We start from the raw sequence: 19,239 nt of genomic DNA, 5'->3' as shown, positions 1-19,239 counted from the left end.
TCCTGTCTCCGGCCCCAGACGCAAAGCTCCATGGTAGAGATGAATGGTCATCGGAACAGCCAAGGTGCTCGAAGAGCCCATACCACAAGGCAGGACGTCAAGGATATTTGTCAAGAGAATAAACCACAGCCCTTTCCAGCTCACCACCCTGCGCGTCACACCTTTTGGAAACACTAACAAGCAGCGTCACAGGACCCAGAGCAGACAAAGAAAAGCAATGTTCTATACCACTGCTGTGGCACTCAGACTCCTCTTAGGCAAAGCTCCTTCACGCCTGTAATTAATCAGCCCAAAAATGAGTTTTCTGGTTTTGTAACTGAAAAACTGAAAAAGGTCTACCACTGAGAAAAGGCTGAATCAGACCTTGGCCCTGGTATGCTCCAGCTGGGTCACACGGGTGACATTGCTCCCTCCAGTTTCTAAGCTGATGGTGGAGAGGGAGGCGAAATGCCCGGGGTACCTGCACCTCTGCCCAAGGCGCATTCACCCCAGCAGGTCATACAGAGGGCGGCATGGACAGCCAGGAGGGATTGTGGGAGCTTGCAAATGCCAGTGGCCATTGCGTTGGCGCATGTGACCTCCATTCTTGTTATTATTTTGGGGGATGATGTATCAAGTGCATGTGTCTTCAGGTGGGAGGCCAAGGTGAGCAGGATCTTCAGGCTCTCTCCTATCCCACTGGACGCTTGGGCATTCTCCAACTTTTGGCACAGGGAAGGCCCATGCGTCTCAGTCAGATGAGCGCTCATAGCAGTAGAATTAGTAATAGTTGTAATGGTGATAGCAGCAATCTGCTCTAGAAAAAGTGGTCACGGTAGCAGTAGCCACATGTCCAAGTAGCCCTATTTCCAAGGCAAAAGTTAAGTGGGATTAAATATCTAATCAGATACTTTTCATATGTCAGAACCCAAAAGAGTCAAGGCTCAATGTACAGGTAGAAACAATGAGGAACAAACAAGACATCTGATTGAAATTTGAACTAAAATGTAAGCATATTTTTTTTTAAGTTACACATGAAGTCCTATGTTTTATCTTTAAGATATGTGCAAAATTTTTTTGGTATGCTATAAGGTTTCTGTGTCATCTCTTCCCTCTGCTCCACCCACAAAGCTGTGAACTATAAATGTGTTCCCAGAGCGTAGGCTAAGTTCATCCGGGGACTTTCCGATGCCCCCTCCTGCCCCAAGCATGTTCCCTAGCTGAAAGGATTGCTCAGTGCTGGCCAGCCGTTTCTGCGCATTTTCCTCTCTGCACTCAATGTAGGAAACAAAAAATAGAACACAGGCATAAAATAGTCAATGGAGAAAAAGTAAAAGCAGTCATCATTTTTGAAGGAAATAGGAGAAGTTTTCTCTAAGCAGAGATGACCACACTGGAAGCATATAGCTGGGTCTCCCAGTAGCTCACTGTTTCCAGAATGGCTGGAAACCCTTGCCTTAGCACCGCAGACTGCCAATGGTCCATCACTGTCTATCGTCCTCATATTAATTACTCCTGGCATGTGCCCTAAGCTGGGAAGCCCTGCCAGATATGGTCTGGGACTGTAACTCAGCTGCCTCTGACTATGGAGGTCTGATGGCATTTGATTATCACTTCAGGGGCGGACAGCCTTTGGACCTTGTTAGATAACGTAAGTGCCTATTTTCATGAGACCTTAGGAGCTGTCCACGGAAGCTCTTGAAAAGGTGCTAGTGTATTTTTGGCACTAGACCTGCCTCTTTTTTTGCTGGTGCTTGTGATTCAAAGGCTGAGTCCTGACTTTCTGGCAGCTGCTGTGACTCTCTGTGCTGACTCAGCTTTCCTGATGGCTCCCTGCCAGGGTGTGAAAGGTACACCCAGAGTCTGGGAAAAGACGCACAGTCATCTCTTTATTGTTCCCAGACATCTGGGCTTGTTCAGACAACTACCCCAGGGCATTATCCACCCAATAAGCTAGTGAGACTGCATGTGCTCCCAGATGCACTCATTTTTGTGGACTTTGGAATTTTGAAATCTCCCATTAAATTGTCTGCAAAGCAGGGGTTCCTTGTAGTGCTATGGAGGACAATTCCTTAAAATATATTATAGGCTGAAGATTTCTCTTTTTTTTCTATATTTTAGGGAAGGGTCTACAGGGTGTTCAGGGGCTCACTACTAGATCGGACTCTTAGTGATTCTCCTGTTTACAGTCTCCCAAGAGCTGGGATTACAGGTGCACTCCGCCAAGCCCAGTCTCAATCACTGTCTCAGTGCACCGTAGGGGCAGAGCCAGCACAGCACGCCTGGGGATTGAACCCCTGGCCCCTGAGCCTCTTTGTAGGCACTTTAATCCACTGAGCTATTTGGCCAGCCCTAGGCTGAAGATTTCAATAAAATGAAAAATGTCATAAATCAGTATAGAGAAAAGAAAGAAATATCCACTCCTTTATATTAGAAAAAAAAAAAAAAAAAACAATGAACTGAAACTCTTAGAGGATGGGCTCAGACCCAGAGCAAGTTTGCCTAAAATCAGCACTTTCTGTAAGAAACCCTGGATTTACCATAGAGACACAAAACTTTCCCAGACCCTGGTGAGCACAAGATGTATACGTCAGTTCAGAATAATTCTTTTATTAGATACTCCCTTTTGTGATAGGAATTTTGGCAAGAAAGGTCAGTTGTTCATTTCACTGCACATCAGACTTTCTAAAATATGAAGGTTAGTTCCGGGAACACAGCACAAAGCCTTTACATAAGTTCAAGGGAAAACTGAGGCTGCAAGGTGGAAATGAGGATTGAGCCCCAGATCTCTGCTTGATAAGATTCCCATAGCCCCATCAGGGGGCCCTACCAGTAGCTTATTGCTACACACTACCAAATAAGAAAAAAAAAAAGTTGATTAAGAAAGTGAAAGCCAGAGAACCTTAGAGTCCACCTCAACCAAACTCATGCTCTGCAAATGAACAGCAAATGGACCGCACCCAGCTAGAGCACACCTGAGCTGCTTCCATCTACTCTACAGTTCCGAATAGTAGAACCAACTCCAGAAATCTGCCCTCTGAAGTCAGCATGGACCCAGTTCAAAATCTGACCTACTATGTAGAGTATCATGTTATCTATGAAGAATGCTAATCTAACCTCTTCCTTTCCTATCTTTATTCCTTTTTGCCCTCATCTTGTGTAATTGCTCTAATTTTTCCAGAGCTATATTGAATAGGAGTGGTGACAGTGGACATCCTTTTCTTGTTCCTGATTTTAGAATGAAAGCACTCAGCTTTTGACATTTAACAGGATATTAGCTGTGGGTTTGACATAGATGGCTTTTGTAAGATAGAGGTAAAGACCATCTACTCCAATTTTCTGTAGGGTTTTTATCATGAATGGGTAGTGGACTTTGTTAAATGTTTTTTTTTTCCTGCATCTATTGAGATGCTCATGTAATTTTTGCCTTAGGCTCTGTTAATATGATGCATTACACCTGATGATTCGCATATGCTGAGCCACTCCTGCGCCCTGCTATTTGGTCATGATGTAGAATCTTCTTGAGGATTTTCTGCATTCTGGTTGCCAGTATCTTTTTAAAGATTTTTGCATCAGTATTCATTGCAGAGATTGACCTATAATTTTCTCTGTTGGTTGGGTTCTTCTCTAGTTTGGGAATCAGGGTAATACTTGCTCCCAGAAATGACTATAGAAGTTCTGCTTCCTTTCAATTTCTTTAAAGAGTTTCATCATTAGTGGCATTTGTTTTTCTCTAAAGTTTTGGTATATATCAATAGTGAGTCTGTCAAGGTTTGAGCCTTTCTTTGTTGGCATACTTTTACTGGTATTTGCAATTTCATTGGATGATATTAGTTTATTTAGAATTTGTATATCTTCTTGATTTAAAAACTCCATCAAAAAGCTTGTAGATTTAATATCCAAATTCAGTAATGTAGCAGGATACAAAGTCAACCTCAAAAATCAATAGCATTCCTGTACACAAGCAACAATCTCACACAGAGAGAAAGTAAGGAAAGCACACCCTTCATGACAGCATCTGAAAAAAATACAATACTTAAGAATCAGTCTAACAAAGATGTAACTGATCTGTATATTAAAAACAACAGTGCCCCAAAAAAGGAGTTTGAAAAGGACAGCAGAAAATGGAAAGATATTCCTTGATTTTGCATAAGAAAAGAACAATAGAGAAAATGGTCATACTCCCAAAACTGATACAGATTTCATGCAATCCCAATCAAGATATAACTAGCGTACCTCACAGATTTAGAGAAAATATTACTAACATTCATTTGGAATCAGAAAAGACTTAAACTAGCAAAAGCATTTCTGGGTAGCAAAGGCATGTCAGGAAACATTATGATTCCAGGCCTGAAATTATAGTACAAAGCTACTATGATAAAATCAGTGTGGTCCTGGCAAAAAGGAGACCTGAGAGCAGAAGGTGCAGACACAATTCCAAACACACTAAACCACAGCATCTTTGACAAAGAAGCCAAACATGGTCACTGGAAGAAAGATAACCTCTTGAATAAGTGGTACTGGACAAACTGAATTTCTACATGTTGAAGACTGAAACTAGGCCCATGTCTACCACCATGCACTAAACTAAAGTCAAAATGGATCAAAAAATCTAAATATTAAAATAGAAACATGAAATTTGCTAAAAGAGAAAGTAGGCAGAAATCTTCAAGACATAGGTATAGGCAGAGACTTCATGAACAAAACCCAGGCTGCATGAGAAACACTACAAAACAATCAACAAATGGAATATCATCTTAGTAAAAGCAACATAACAGAAGGAATCACCAGCAAAGTGAAAAAGATAACCCACAGAATGTAAAAAATATAGCCATTTGTCCCTCAGACAAAAAACTTAAATCTAGACCAAAAAAAGAATTGAAAAAATCAGACACCCCAAATTCATGGACTCAGGGCCAGCCAAATAGCTCAGTGGATTAAAGCAACTGCTTAGGCAGATGAAGAGGGCGGGGTTCAATCCCTGGGCCTGCTGTGCCAGCCTCACCCCCCGGGTGCACTGAGATGGCGACTGAGACTAGGCATGGTGGCATGCACCTGTAATCCCAGCACTTGGGAGGCTATAAACAGGAGGATCACTACATATCCGATCTACGCAGTGAGACCCTGTACATCCTGCACACCCTGTCCCAAATTTTAAAAAATTAATTAATTAAAAAAATTCAAGGACTCAATCAAAAAATGGGCATCTGGGATGCATATGCACTTCTCAGGTGAAATACAAATGGAAAATAAATACATGAAAAAATGTTCAACATCATTGATCACTTGAGAGATACAAATTAAAACAACAGTGAGATTCCATCTCACCCCAGAAAGAATGACTATTATCAAAAAATCAACCAATATTAAATGTCAGAGGAGTTGCGGGGAAAAAGAAACTTTTTTCCACTGTGAGAACGTGGACTCATGCAATCATTGTGCAAATCAATGTAGGATTAAGAAACTAGGATTAGAGGTGCCATTGAACCAGCTGTTCCCCTTCTGAGTATCTTCCCAGAATTAAAAACGTCATACCACAGTGATATATGTGCACCCGTGTTTATAGCAGCACAATTTGTAATAGCTACATCTTGGAAATAAGCCAAATGTCTATCAGCCGAGGAATGGATAAAAAAAGAGTAGGGCTTTTTTATAAAGTGCACTACTACTCCGCCATAAAAAAGGATGAACTGGAGACTTTCATAGGTAAATGGGTGCAACTCGAGACTATGCTCGTAAGTGAAGGACGTCAGACCCACATGTGTAAACACTGTAGGGTCTCTCAGTGTAGCGTCTCTTATCCTCTAACTTCAGTCAGAGATGTGCCATGGACATTGTGAACTGGGAAGCAATTGTTCAAGAGAAACGATAAATTGTGATGAGGGAAAGGGGAAAAAGAAAAAATATATCTATACACAAGATAATTAAGATAGCTATACAGCTAGTTTCTCCAAGTTCATTGAAAAGCAAGTTTTGCGATAGTTTTGCTTGGACGAGATACCGAGCCCGTGCCTTCTACCCCAGGAAGACACCAATATGCAACGTATCACCTATCGTAACTGTCCCACTAACCTGTTTTGAAACTTGGTTTCACAGCTATGTTGACTTTTTTTTTCTCTTTAAAATTGAAACACAACAGAAGCCCAGCGCGGGCGCTCGCCAGCTCAGTCCCTGGGCCCTGTCTTCAACTCTCCTGAGCCTCCGGTTCCAGTGTTTGACACTGGAAATACATTCCTTACCGTCTCTGGTCTCTGCACGAGCCAGATCAGTTCTCTGGCCCTCCCTCCTCACCCGGGGCAGGCGTAACCCAAGCACCGCGAAGGCAGCGATTTCCCTGGCTCCAACCTGTTCGGGGGCGCTCTGGTGTTGCATAACCCGCGGGGTGAGGGCGCCCCCAGAGCGCAGGCTGGCGCAGCGGGGCGTTATGGCCGGCAGGGGGCAGCAGAGTTCTCTTCGCCGCTCCGCAGCCCTGTGCAGGCGGAGAGCCGTTAGAGCCCCGAGGGCAGGAGCCCTCTGGCTTCTGCAGCGTGTGTTCTTTTCCATGGAAGCATTTTTCCTGTCTCTTTTAAATCAAAACACAGTGCTTTGGCAGCCGGTGCACGCCTACTTTTTTTTTTTTTTTTTTTTTTTTTTTTTTCTTCTCTCTTTTGCCTCCATTTTGAGGGGCCGGGATTGTTGTGAACATTTCTACACTGGCAACCTTCTAATCGCTGTTGCTGTTAATCCCTTCTGTCCCCCTAAAGTTTTCATGATTATTCCCAGTTCCCAGGCGATGACTGTGTTATTTAGAGGCAAAGACTCTATCTAAAAATCCAGAGCTAGGCCTTGGGTGGAGAAGGGGTGTGTTGGGGGTTAAGGGTATTTTAATGTTTCTGGCTCCTTCTGCCTAAACAGACTCAACATGATTACTGAATGTTTGGTGTAAGTTGAGCACATTTACTAGCTGTAGAGGGTGGGAAATGACGACAGAGGATATGGGAAAGCTTTGCAACGTGAAAGACCCTAAGCAAGTTTAATTCTCCTGTAAGCAACTAATTTTGGAGCGGTGAGGCAGGGGAATCGAATCCCACTCCTGACTGCCAGTCCTAACCCACGGTTTCCCAGCCCCGCAGATGTGTCCTATGGACTTCAGAGAGAAAGGGCCCTGGGGCCGGGGCGCCCAGTGTACGTGTTCACATATTCAGAAGGCCAGTATTTGAAGGCGTGAGTGGATTTATCTGGCCTAGCACTAAACTAGGTTTAATTAATATGAGCAGTGAGAGAAGGCTTCCACAGCCTACAGAGAACAGGGGGTGGGGACTGGGCCTGATTGCAAAGCTTGCGACCTTCTTGCCAGTTGTTAGTGGGAAGGACACAGCTACAGGCCTGATGTTGATCCCTAGCAATGGGGCAGGGGTCTCTAACTCTTCCGGGGCGGGGCTTGTCCATTCCGCTTGTGAGCTGTTAAGTTGGAAGCCACCTTGGCCCGGGCGGTAACTACCAGCAGGTGTAGGGCACAGGCCCAGGGCAGTGTCCTCGCTTTGCAGTCGGGAGCACTCCTCACAAGATGAGAGGCGTGCAGATGTGGGGGAGGACATCTGGGACACTACTTTTTTGGGAGAGGGGGCAGAACTGGGGGTTGAACTTAGGCCCTTGCGCTTGCCAGGCAAGTGCTCATTCTACTGAACTATCTACCCAGCCCTTGGGACACTTAAGGAAGGCATATTTTGGAGAATTTACACAAGATGGAGATGGGTGCTGGGAAAGAGAGGAGAGAGTCGACTCAACGGAAGGACCAGGACCCAGAAGTTCCCTCGGTGCAAAGTCATTGTATAAGGACTAAGACCAGAGTCCTCCCGCCCCATCCTTCAAAACCTGGGCTCCTTGGAACAATTGCTAATGGTGTCTGCTGAAATAGGGGCCTCAGAACCCTGGGGCCCTTCAGGCTAACAGCAGGGCACGAGAGGGCTGGCTGTTCACTGCTTCTCCCCACAACCAGGCAATTAGCAGCTCGCCAGCGGAGACAGTGAGCCAGTGGTGGAGGGCCATCCTTTGTTGGCGTAACGCGTCAGACTTAACCTGGCTGTGCCCGCTGCAGCCCAAGGCAGCGCCTGTCTCATCAACACCCTGTTAGTAATCAGCAAGGAAGATGTGGCTCTCCAGGGCCACAAAGCCTGAAGCCTGGGTCCTGCAGGTCCCCTCTGAGCCAGTCAGGGGAAACAGGACAGCGGGCGACCAGCCCAGGAGGCCCCGCTCAGTGTCTGCACATGGTGGCCTCACAGTGGCCTACAGGTGGCCGTGCCATGGCTGAGGCGCAGGAGGCTCCAGCACTCGCACACCTTCAGAGAAGCTCCACAAGCTCTGGGACGCATGGCTCTCACAGAGACCTCGGGTCTCACGCGAACGTCTCCCCATGTCAGCACCTCTTTAATGGAGGAAAGTGCTCAAGAGGCAGCCACGTGTTCTAGCAGTCTCTGCCTCAGAGCAGGGGCCTCGGCTGACACACAGGCTTTCCTCTTCTTTCCTGCTGTCTGTGGATGGGCCTTTTAAGGAAGCCCACCCTGCGACCACTGCACATTGGAGCTGCGTCTTTAAAGCCAGGTGCGCGGTGTGTGGGGAAGGGTGTGGGATGGCCGAGCAGCTGGGAAACGCAGCCCGCAGCCCAGCCCGCAGCCCGGTGAGGAGTGGGGGCGGTGCTGGGGCTGTCCCTGCCTCACAAGGCCTGGCTTGGCACCACAGGGTCAGGCGGCACTCGCACAGCTTCTTCCTAAGCCAGGTTAAGACTTTTCCCCATTATACCTTTCCTTCCCCTGCACTCCTCTACAATGGATCCTTCTAGAATCCCCCAAACACCAGGCACTCCAGAAACGGGACACCTCTGGCTCATGCAAGGGACATGGGGCTCCACACTGCTCACCACCTCTTCTTCACCATAAAATGGATGAATGAATGAATGAATGAATGATTTATATACGAACACCTATCAACTTGAACTTAATTGTGGAAGCACTTCCAAGTGTATTTTCACTCTTCTGGGTATGTATCTGCCTGACAAACACATGTTCGTCTTTCCTCACCAGGTGAACTGATTCAAGTGGAGTTTTTTTGGACTCTGAGAGATTTCCAGGTGACAATTATCTGAACTTTGGTGCCATAAGAACAATGTAGGACTATGGATCAAGACAGCTATATGTGAGCCTAGCCTTGTCCCCAACTGACTGGCAGACCCTGGGGACAGCAGTGACTCCTGTGAGGCTCAATTTTTCCACCAGAGGACAAAGAGCCGAAGAGCCAGCCAGATCCCAATGAAAGTTCTGAAAAAGTGCTCTCTCTCCAGTCTCTTTCTCTTCTCTCTCTCTCTCCTCTCTCCTCTCTCGCTCCCCTTTCTCTCCCCTTCTCTACCTCCCTCCTCTCTCCCCCCTCTCCTCTCTCCCCTCTTTCTGTCCCCCCTCTGTGTCTCTCCTCTCTCCCTCCCTCTCTCTCCCCCTCCATCTCATTCCTCTGCTCTGTCCTTCTAGCTTTCTTTCTTTAATATTCTTCTCTCCTCAAAACTGGCATTTTTAAAGCTGCTGCCATTAAAATGAGTCTTTGCCTTTTAAAAATCTTCAAGTTGCTAAGCAGCATCTGCCCCCTCCTTCCCCCTTTATGTTGCCCGGTTGCCATAGTATCATTTGAGCATGGTAACAAGAAGCAAAGAGCAATCATTTTTCACTAACTAGGGCTGGGCAGACAGATACACATGCTGAAATGCTTCCTACAGCCCATCTCCAGCGGGGGAATGGCTCTGAGGTACACAGCCTCCTTTCTCTCCCGGGCCACCTCCCGCGTTTCCTGTTTCTGCTGTGGCTGGCCACACCTGTGGCTCCCGTATGTCATGCCATCCCTGGCACCACTCTTCCTAAAAAGGCTTTTGAAAGGATGTCGCTGCTACTCTGATATTTGTAGCTATTTAGGGCTAAATGTAGACTCAGATGCTTCTTGGAGAGTTGCTAAACATAGAGCACTGAGTGTGAATCAGTATTGTGACTAAAGGTACTCGTGTCATAGCGGGTTTGGAGAAGATAATAAACAGACGTCATCGGAGTGACATCAAAGAGCACTCTTGAAAAATGGGAAGGGTAAGGAGAGAAATGAAAATAAAGAGGCTACAAGAAATCTAACAAATAGCAGAGAAATATAAACCCCCAAATTGCTGGTCCCCAGCACACAGCTCACGAGTTCAGGCACCTGATTTCATGAACCGCAAGACACACTGGCAGGAAGTGGATGGGACTTTCCCTCTGACTCACGTGGCCCTGCATGGTCGGGTTTCCAGGGCCAGGAAGCACGGGCAAGGCTTGGCTTCTGTTTAGAACATCACAGAGTTTCCTAATGGGTGCTTTGTTGAGTATGCTTCTGCCTCCCAGCCACCGAAGCAGCAGCTGCAGGACCCTGGGACAGGGGACCCCACAGTCCAGAATCTAAGTAGTTAAAGCCAGTAACAGGAGGTCTCCGGGAGCCAGCCCCAACACCGAGCCCTGCAGCTGTTCCGATACGTCCCTGTCCCTGTTATACCCCTTGCTCACTACTTGGAATATTCTGTCTTAAACCTGCCCTCATGCACTGCAGATGTTTTCCTAGATATGTAACCAAGTCAGGGTTCCCCAAGGAAGCGGATTTCCTCTCCGGGATGAAGCCATGAGCAGAGGGTGTGACCCTCTACAGAGACATTCCAGCCCCTCTGCCTTCAGTGGGGAAGGTACTCTCTTGAAGCTTGGGCTGCAGAATTGAGCCCAACGAGCGCTGTCACCTGCACTCTCATGCTTGGCTGCCCTGTGACAATGACATAGCTTTGTCAGGCAGCTGGTTAAAATAGGAAACGCGCTCCCTGGCTTCGTGGTGCTGTGTACTGAATCCCTGAGCTGATACCCTACATTTCAACACATGTGGCTTAAAGGAACTTAGAGGGCTTTCCAGGCAAAGGCAGGGCTGTCCTCCGCAGACTCCTCCAAACAAATCAACTTCCCCTGCCAAGCGGAGCAAAACTTTCTTCCCTTGTCCTCCGGGGCCTTCTTACTCTGTCTGACAGTTTCTCCTCTTGTCCCTCCCACTGAAAGCCACTTCATCAGGAAGAGCGTGGCTGGTCAGAGTACTCCAAAAGCCCAGGAAGGGAGCAAGACAGAGTTCCTGGTCTTGGCCTTGGCCATGCAGGAGCCCAGAAAGAGGCAGGCACTATCATCCAAAGAACTTCTGCCACATCTCTCAGCTACCCAGCCGCGGGGTTCATTGATTATTGCTCAAGAAAGTCTGGGGTTGGGGATAAGGAGTACATTCTCGAAGTCCAATTTTGTTTTGTTTAAATTCCTCTGGAAGTAGAGGGTAGTTGTCGGAAGGCCCCACATGTTAGTGAATCCTGGTTCCTAGCTGTCTTGGCTTTCTCACCTTCTCCCTTATCTGAAGTCCTTGGTCAAAGAGAAAGATCCCCACAGAGTATGTTGCACCCACCACCCAGGACTCTGTGTATGGACACTCCAGCCCTTGTCTGGGACTGTTTGTACAACTACATAACAAAGATGTGTGTTCCAGACCTCTGTCCCTCTGTGTAGATCCCTCAGTCTCTAACTGGACTGTGCAGAAGGTCATTGGTCAGATCTTCTGAGAGCTTTGGCTGTCTTGTTAGCAAAATTATGTTTAAATTAATTTCCAAGTGGTTTTCCAACAAATGTTTGATAGCAAGCATTCAGCTGTGTGTGGGGAGGGGGGAGAGAGAGAGAGAGAGAGAGAGAGAGAGAGAGAGAGAGAGAGAGAGAGAGAATGGGAAAGAAAAAATCCTAATTTGTGACATTTGCTAATTCCAAAGGTGTAAATATTCCCACTGTGATCACTTTCAGACTCCCAAATTGAAGTCACTGAACTGAACAGGGGAGGTAGTTGGTCCTTGTGAGCTAGAATAAGCTGGCTAGAGCACACACTATTGAAACAATACCTCCTCGTGGGATGACTGCTGGATGCTCTCCTGGCCTTGTCTGCATCTTGTCTCCATCTGATACCTCATTCCATACCAACTCTTTAGGCCATTGGTCTCCAAACTCTTATGTGGCCAAAGGTCTTGATGTTTACTTGAAGAAATAAAGTGGTTAAAAGCAGTGTCAGTCTGATTGGGGGGCTGGGGAAGCTTCGGGTCCTACCCTATTCTGGAGTGGTAGAGAACACTAGAGATCACTGTTCCCTGTTTTATCTCCCACCCACCCACTCTTTGATGATGTGAGACAACTCAGAACTCTAAGGACTGCACAACGTAGATTCCTTTCCTGGAATTGAATTGAATTCTTTGAAACAGACTGAAATGAGAAATATTTTCATCCATGTGGAACCATTTGCAAACCCATGTTTTCAGCTGGGCGGTGCCCTCATGAACTCTATTCACCAACATATTAATAATGACCTCATGCATGCGACAGGGCTCTCCGTTGCAGGGGGAGCCCTTGCTCCACCAGGAGGTCTAATTTAAGTGTTTGTCTGCAGCTCTGAATGTTCTCTGGCTTCAGCTGCCTACCAAACACTGAGAGCTATGAGTCATACCACTTAACTGGCTGCAGGTCTCGGGCCTGCCTTTTTCTCTATCAATACCTTTCTCTGTCTCTTGTTTTCTCTCTCTGTGCTTGGAACAGTGTTATTTTCGTGCACATTCAAAGAGCCCTACAAGATTCTTTTATATATTGCCTCTCCAACAGAGTGTTTCCATTTTTATTAATCTGTTTTACGATGCAAATCATGGTTTAATGGAGATGCACCATTCAATCTTAATGGGCTCGTGATTTTATCCAATAAGTTCCCCTTGTTTTGATGGAAGAAATGGGCTTAGAATTTAGGGTCTCAATAATCAAGTTATTAATCAAGAAATAAAACAAAAATTATAAAATAACAAGAAAGTCTATGTAGATAGGAAACTCAAGTCATAGGATGGTTCTCTTAATCCAAGCCCTCTCCTATCTCTCTGACCATCACCCCTTGGCACGAGACCCAAAGGTGCTTCTCGTTGCAACTCTTCAAGGCCACACTCTGGACTCTGAGGGCAGAAGTGAGTAAATACTTGGGACTGGCTTCAGAGTGAGTAGGCGAGAGCAGCAGCCCCACTGCCCCCCACTCTGCTGGACGGTGCACAGTGAGGAGGTATAAAGGCTTTAGGATAAACATGTGGTGTCCTAACAGCTGGACATCAGACATCAAACTGAGTGAGAGAACAAGACTCAGAACACTTTTTGTTTTCTTTTAAGATGGTTTAGGATTTTTAAAATGCCTTTAAAAACACACAGGCACTGCTAGTTCCATCTGTAAGTAAGGCCTGGATTGTATGTCTAGCAGAAATGGGGGTGGATTAAAGCGCATGCAAGCAGGCACAGGGGCCTGTGATTCGATCCCCACCGGGAGCACACTCAGATGGCAATGGAGGATGGGTGTGGCGGCGAGCACCTATAATCCCAGCACTTGGGAGGCTGTAAACAGGAGAATCACTAAGAGTCTGATCTAGTAGGGAGACCCTGAACATCCTGTAGACCCTTCTCTAAAATACAGGAAAAAACAAACAAACAAACAAACAGGAATGGGGATAGCCATCCCTACCAAGAGCCCTGCATTGGCTTGCCTACTCCAGTTAGGTACCCTGATGAGTTTCCCATTAAATATAACCCAAACAAAGCTGCTCACTTTCAATTTTCCCTTATCTCGATTAGTAGAACGAGTCAGTGGTTACATAGACTACAAACTGGAGAGTCCTATTTCGCTTCTTCTCCACCTACTATCCATTTAGGTGTCAAGAGCCATCAATGTCTTTTCCAACTTCCTTCTACATTTTCACCCTTTTCTTTCCTATTCCAACCCCATTGCCCTCATTAAGGCTTTTTTTCTTACTATTGCCTGGTCTGAAATAATGTTTTCTTTATTGAACACTTCCAACAATCACCAGTTGAAGTTACAGTAAAATCCTTCCGCTAGCTTGCTTTCCCCTAGTTTACTGTGGTTCCGATCCTGCATCAATACTCCACATTCCAGTGGAAGCTCTAAAACATATGCTGGACCATGCTGTTCTCAGAGATCACCACACTATACCTGCCACGTCTCCCTGGTTTGTCTTTCGATAGTGGGTTCCTGTGGTCTTTGGTCTACCTAAGCACTGCGAAAGCCTTCTGCTCCCAATAGGGAATGTCCCTCTTGGGCTTCCTTTCTCTAACATTCTTCTCACTCAAATGCCACCTCACCATGTGTCTATTTCAGTCTGACCCATTCCAGGGAATCATTTTGGAATCACATCTCCACTTAAAATTAGGATATTATTGGTATTTTTCACTTAGTCCTTAAGCCAAGTTTTCTCTCTCCCTTTCTTGTGTTCTTCCTGAATCGCAGGAGCTACAGGATCTGGAAACTACTTCCCAGAAGCTTTGCCAGAGGTTCCCTGCTTAGATTCTGCCAATGACAAAGAGCTCAAGTGGGAATGAGAGGTAGAGGAGCAGACAGCATGTTGTTCTTGTGGCAGCAGCGACAGGTTGGAGGCTTTGGCAAATGGCTGAGGTGTGCTATAACCTCAGCTTTCGGGTCTCCGGCAGCTGACCTCTACTGCTGTGAAACACCTGAGATTATTTATTGTTTTCTGTAATCTGTGAGCTGCTTGATTTCCTAACTTCCTTTTTTATTGTTTTAAATTATTAATTGATAAATCATATTTGTTAGTAGTAAGATTTCCTGAGCTCTGAAAGCAACTCTGCCTGACCTTAGTTTCTCTAGTTTTCCAAGGTTTTATAAGCCTTCAACTCCCTATATTTAATACTTTCTGCTGGAAGCATCTGCAGTTCTTTCTGTATTAGCAAGTCAGGTGACCTGCTATGTGGCAATGAGTTAGGCCAAGCCTCAGCCTTGGGCTTGCTGAGATTCAGACTTTCTGTTCCATCTGTGGTTATGTAAATCTGTAGGATGCCATTTCCTCTTCAGTTCCTGCGCTGGATTCTGATCCTTTGTGGGAATTAAACCCCTGTGATGGATCCCAGCCCACTTGGGTCAGAACCTGCGGCTCCCCTAGCTTTTAATGGTTTGTCATGCAAGAGAACTTAACCCTCACACCTCATGCCTCCACTTCATGAAGCCGCATTGTGTTCTGGATGACCATTCCTGGAGCCAGAGGGCTGCCCTCTGCTAACTTCATAGGCACTCCTGCTTGGAAACATCTCCCGTCCTTTCTTCACCTTTTGGCTCCAATCGCTGTTGACTAATTACTGAATTCTTTTTTGTGGGAGAGTGTAAGAGGATTAAATCCACAAGTGTTCTGCTGAGCTGCATCCCCAGTCCTGTATATTTTTTATTTTGCAACAGTGTTCTGCATCTCACCAGGTGACAAACCCTAAACCCCAGTTTGCCCTGGCCTCTTCTTAATCTCTTTTCATCCTAGTCTCTTGCTTTTTATTAACCAGTTTACACTTGAGGTCCCAACACACACACACACACACACACACACACACACACACACACACACACGCAGCCTTAAGCTTAAGGTCATGAAATTAATAATGTCAATAGCGTCGCATTCCTTCAAGGTGTAGCATTTTACTGTCTTACCCATTCATGTCAAGTCCTCAGGCCCACTGCAAGTTGAGGTGCAGTTTATAAAACAAAAGGGAGTCACCCCGGTTGTAGCCCGTGGTTGTTATGTTATTTAACATGGAAACCTCACTCTGGTCAGAAACTGAAGACAGAACTTCAAATTCCTGAAGCCATCTGCCCTTTTCTTATGACACACTACATCTAAGTAACGTGCTGTGCTTTTCTGTCACATTCACCTTCCAGTAGTGTCATGTGCTACCTGAAGAACCTCTTACTTGGTGTTGCAGGAATCTGGCCACATCTACCCTGCCTTTGTATCAGCCCTCTGTAGTTCTCTGTAATGCCAAAAGAGTACTTTCTTTTCGCTGGCATTTTTTCTGCTTTTCCTTTCTGGAAACTTTTTGCAACCCCATGTGTACACTTAGTCCTAGAGGCTCTTCTTTAAGAGGTAATTTATGGAAAACCAATCCATGTGCATGCGGTACAAGTGCCAGTGTTGTAAGTCCATGTAATCATATCATTTCAGGATCTGTTTTAGCCAGAAGACAGGAAAATCAATCTCTGGGATGTCTGCACAGCTTCATGTCCACATTCATAAGGGACTATTTAGCCCAAAGAATTACAGCAGCAGTTGTTTCTCTTGCTTCTGCTCTTAATATTTGGGTGAAGAAATAATGCCTACTAAAAATGAGCCACGGATATGCTACCTATTCCTCTTGGAAACGCTGCAAAAGAGATTCCACCCACCTGGCACATTGTTCTGCCGGATGAGTCATGAGTGCTGTGATGCTACAAAAGGCAGATTCTAGCACACTTACAGGCCGCCCGGCTGGACAGATCAGCCTTGCAGATCTGTCATGTTCGGTCTTGTAACAACGATGCGTTACTTTCCTTGGCACAGCGGTAGTGTGAGGACTCCATTCCTCTTCAGCGTCTGGCTTCATCCTTGGGTTTCATCCTTTCCTTCCTCTCTCTTGCCATCAAGACTTGCTTCAGTCATTTTCCAAAATCCAATTGCCTGCTTTCCAACGAGGGTTTCCATGACAACTTCCTTCGTGGTATTGTTGACTTCATCGCCAGGCTTCATCTCTCCTGTGCAGCCCTGAGCTCTTCTTTCCATGGGAACCTAACACTCCTGACTCCCATTCCAGATTCTTTGTTCTTATGTCCTGTTCAGCTCTGATCCCAGCCTCTCTCTGGGCTGAATTTTCATATATTGAGTTTTGTTCTCAGATCAACCAGAGAAAGTGTGATAAACACCATAACTTTAAACCCCGTCCTATGATGGAGTATTGGGATGAAACAAGCCTCCTGTCTTTCGGAAGTGCTAGCCATTAATTTTCTTGTCTAGAAAAACAAGGATTAAATTTTTAAAAAGAAAGAAAATGCACCCTTCCTTCCAAATAGATACATACATATACCATGCCATCTTTTGAAATAACTCTACACATTTAACTAATTGTAAACTTATTTGTCGTTTACTTTTCATTTGGTCATATGTGTCATTTTGTCAGGTGAATTCGTCTGACTGGGGAAGTCTATCAGGCATTCAAGCACTAGTGTAAAAATGACTTTTTTTACTCACAGACTAATTGGTGGTCATGAAAAAAAGTTATGAAAAATATAGACAAAAAATATATAGACGGCTAAGAGGTAAGATGGAGAGGATTTTGTAGGTAAATGTGCTAAAACACATGGAGGCTAGAGCCTGGGGAAATTCGCTAGCAGGAGATGCTGTTGACAGTGTCACATACGGGGCACAGTGCACCTCGGTGGCAGCGGCCCTTCTGCCTCTTGTCCTTTGCTTTTAATGTGTGGTGGCAGGTTGCTGATTCCTGTATCTGTGCTGTGTTACCAGACAGGATGCAAGTACTCTTTACATAGTAGGTATTTCTAGGGCAAGCTCAGACACACGTGAGTGGACCTGTTGCACTCTACATAGAGCACAGATTTATTCTTCCCGCGTTCTCATCCTCCTTCCTCTCTCCACTTTTGTGTCTTTACAGAAAGTTCCTGGTGTGACCACTCCCATGAGGCCCTGCTGTTTTACCACCTAGAGCCGATGAACAGCTTCCACCTGATAAGGATAAATAGACACACGTCCTACAATAACATAGGATCGGATGGCATTTTAAAATATTTGGAATTCTCTGCCATGTGTTTATCATATCTTCTGTTAGAACGAGTAGCGATTCCAGCCTTAACATTTTCTGATGCTAAGGTGCTCATCCTGTCTGTCATTTAGCCAGATGCCCTGAGGTTAGCTTGGAGCCTACGTTGATTCAGGCATGGGATATAAAAATACTTTCCTTTAAGAACTGTGAAGATTAGGGGGTGATGTTATAGTATCCTTTGGAAAATATTAAGCAAAATGACATTTCAGTAAAGATTATCATGAATATACACTGGTTTAAAACTTTAGATTTTGAGTATTTTGTCCAGAAATTTTCCTATCAATATTTGTTGACCCTACAAAATAATTATTGAATGACTAGTATACTTTAGCTAGGTAAATGCTGATATTATTTCTCTGCATGGGTTTCAGTTGAATGTGTGACTTGGACCTATTTTGTAAACAAATCATTACAACAGAGCCAGCCTCATTAGACTCATGGCATTTGTGCTCTTCTTGGCCACTTTGCCAGTCTGTGGTTGCTGGCTGATTTGAAAAACAAGTCACAATTCATCTTATGGTCCAAACTGTTTTGAGATCCCTCAGCTCCATTCACTTCACTGCAATCAATATTTACGGGTCAGATTCTCTGAGCAGAGAGTAGTGCTAGACACTGGAAATAGAAATAGCTATGGAACAATAGAGCCATAAATATAGCTGAGAACCAGTGTATCAGGCAAATGACTAATAGAAAACACTGAAGTGAAGGTATGATGGAGTAACAAATGTGAGGAGAAAGGTTTATTCTGGCTGGAGAAAGCAGAGTGGAGGACATAGCATTTAGACCTGGCTTAAAGACTGGACTGAGCAAGCAAGATCTAACCTGGGAAGACTGGAAAAGAGAGAAAGGCCTTTGAATGCATCCAGGTGAAGTTAAGCATCTGTGTGGCTATATTCAAGCACAATGAAGTTGACTGAAGTTACAGCTTTGGAAGCACAGAATTACCAGGTTAATAGCTAGAAGGAGGCCTACAGTGTGAAGCATTCATTTTAACAGCTCAGATTTAAAATTAAAAAAAAAAAAAAAAAAAAACCACTACAGAAGATATGTTTACAAAGGCATGCTGGAGAATCTAGAATGTTATTTCAAAAGTCTGAACTCTATATCACATATAATAGATATTTTATGGAGGTTTTTCAGTACAATTAAGTATATTTGAAGCCATTATTCTTCTTTAGGATCATTCTATAGTATTAGCTGTCAACCTGTTCAAGTAGCTGTAATTCTTGTTAAAATCATAATTGCTACCCTCTAGCCACTGTTTCTGATTCAGGTCAAGGAGGAGCCCAGGAATCTGAATTCTGACAGGTGGTGTTGATGTTGTGGTTATAGGCATTGGTTCCATAGTCACAGGCACTGGTGATGTGGTCATAGGGGTTGGTGCTGTGGTCAAAGGCATTGGTGCTATAGCTGTAGGCATTAGTGCTGGGGTCACAGGTGTCGGTGCTGTGGTCATAGTCACTGGTGCTGTAGCCGTAGGCATTGGTGCTGAGGTCATAGGTGTTGGTGCTGTGGTCATAGTCACTGATGCTGTAGC

Source organism: Octodon degus, unplaced genomic scaffold (genome assembly GCF_000260255.1).
Source record: "Octodon degus isolate 3935 unplaced genomic scaffold, OctDeg1.0 scaffold00039, whole genome shotgun sequence".
Taxonomy (NCBI): domain Eukaryota; kingdom Metazoa; phylum Chordata; class Mammalia; order Rodentia; family Octodontidae; genus Octodon; species Octodon degus.
Note: the sequence above shows the minus strand (reverse complement) of the source record.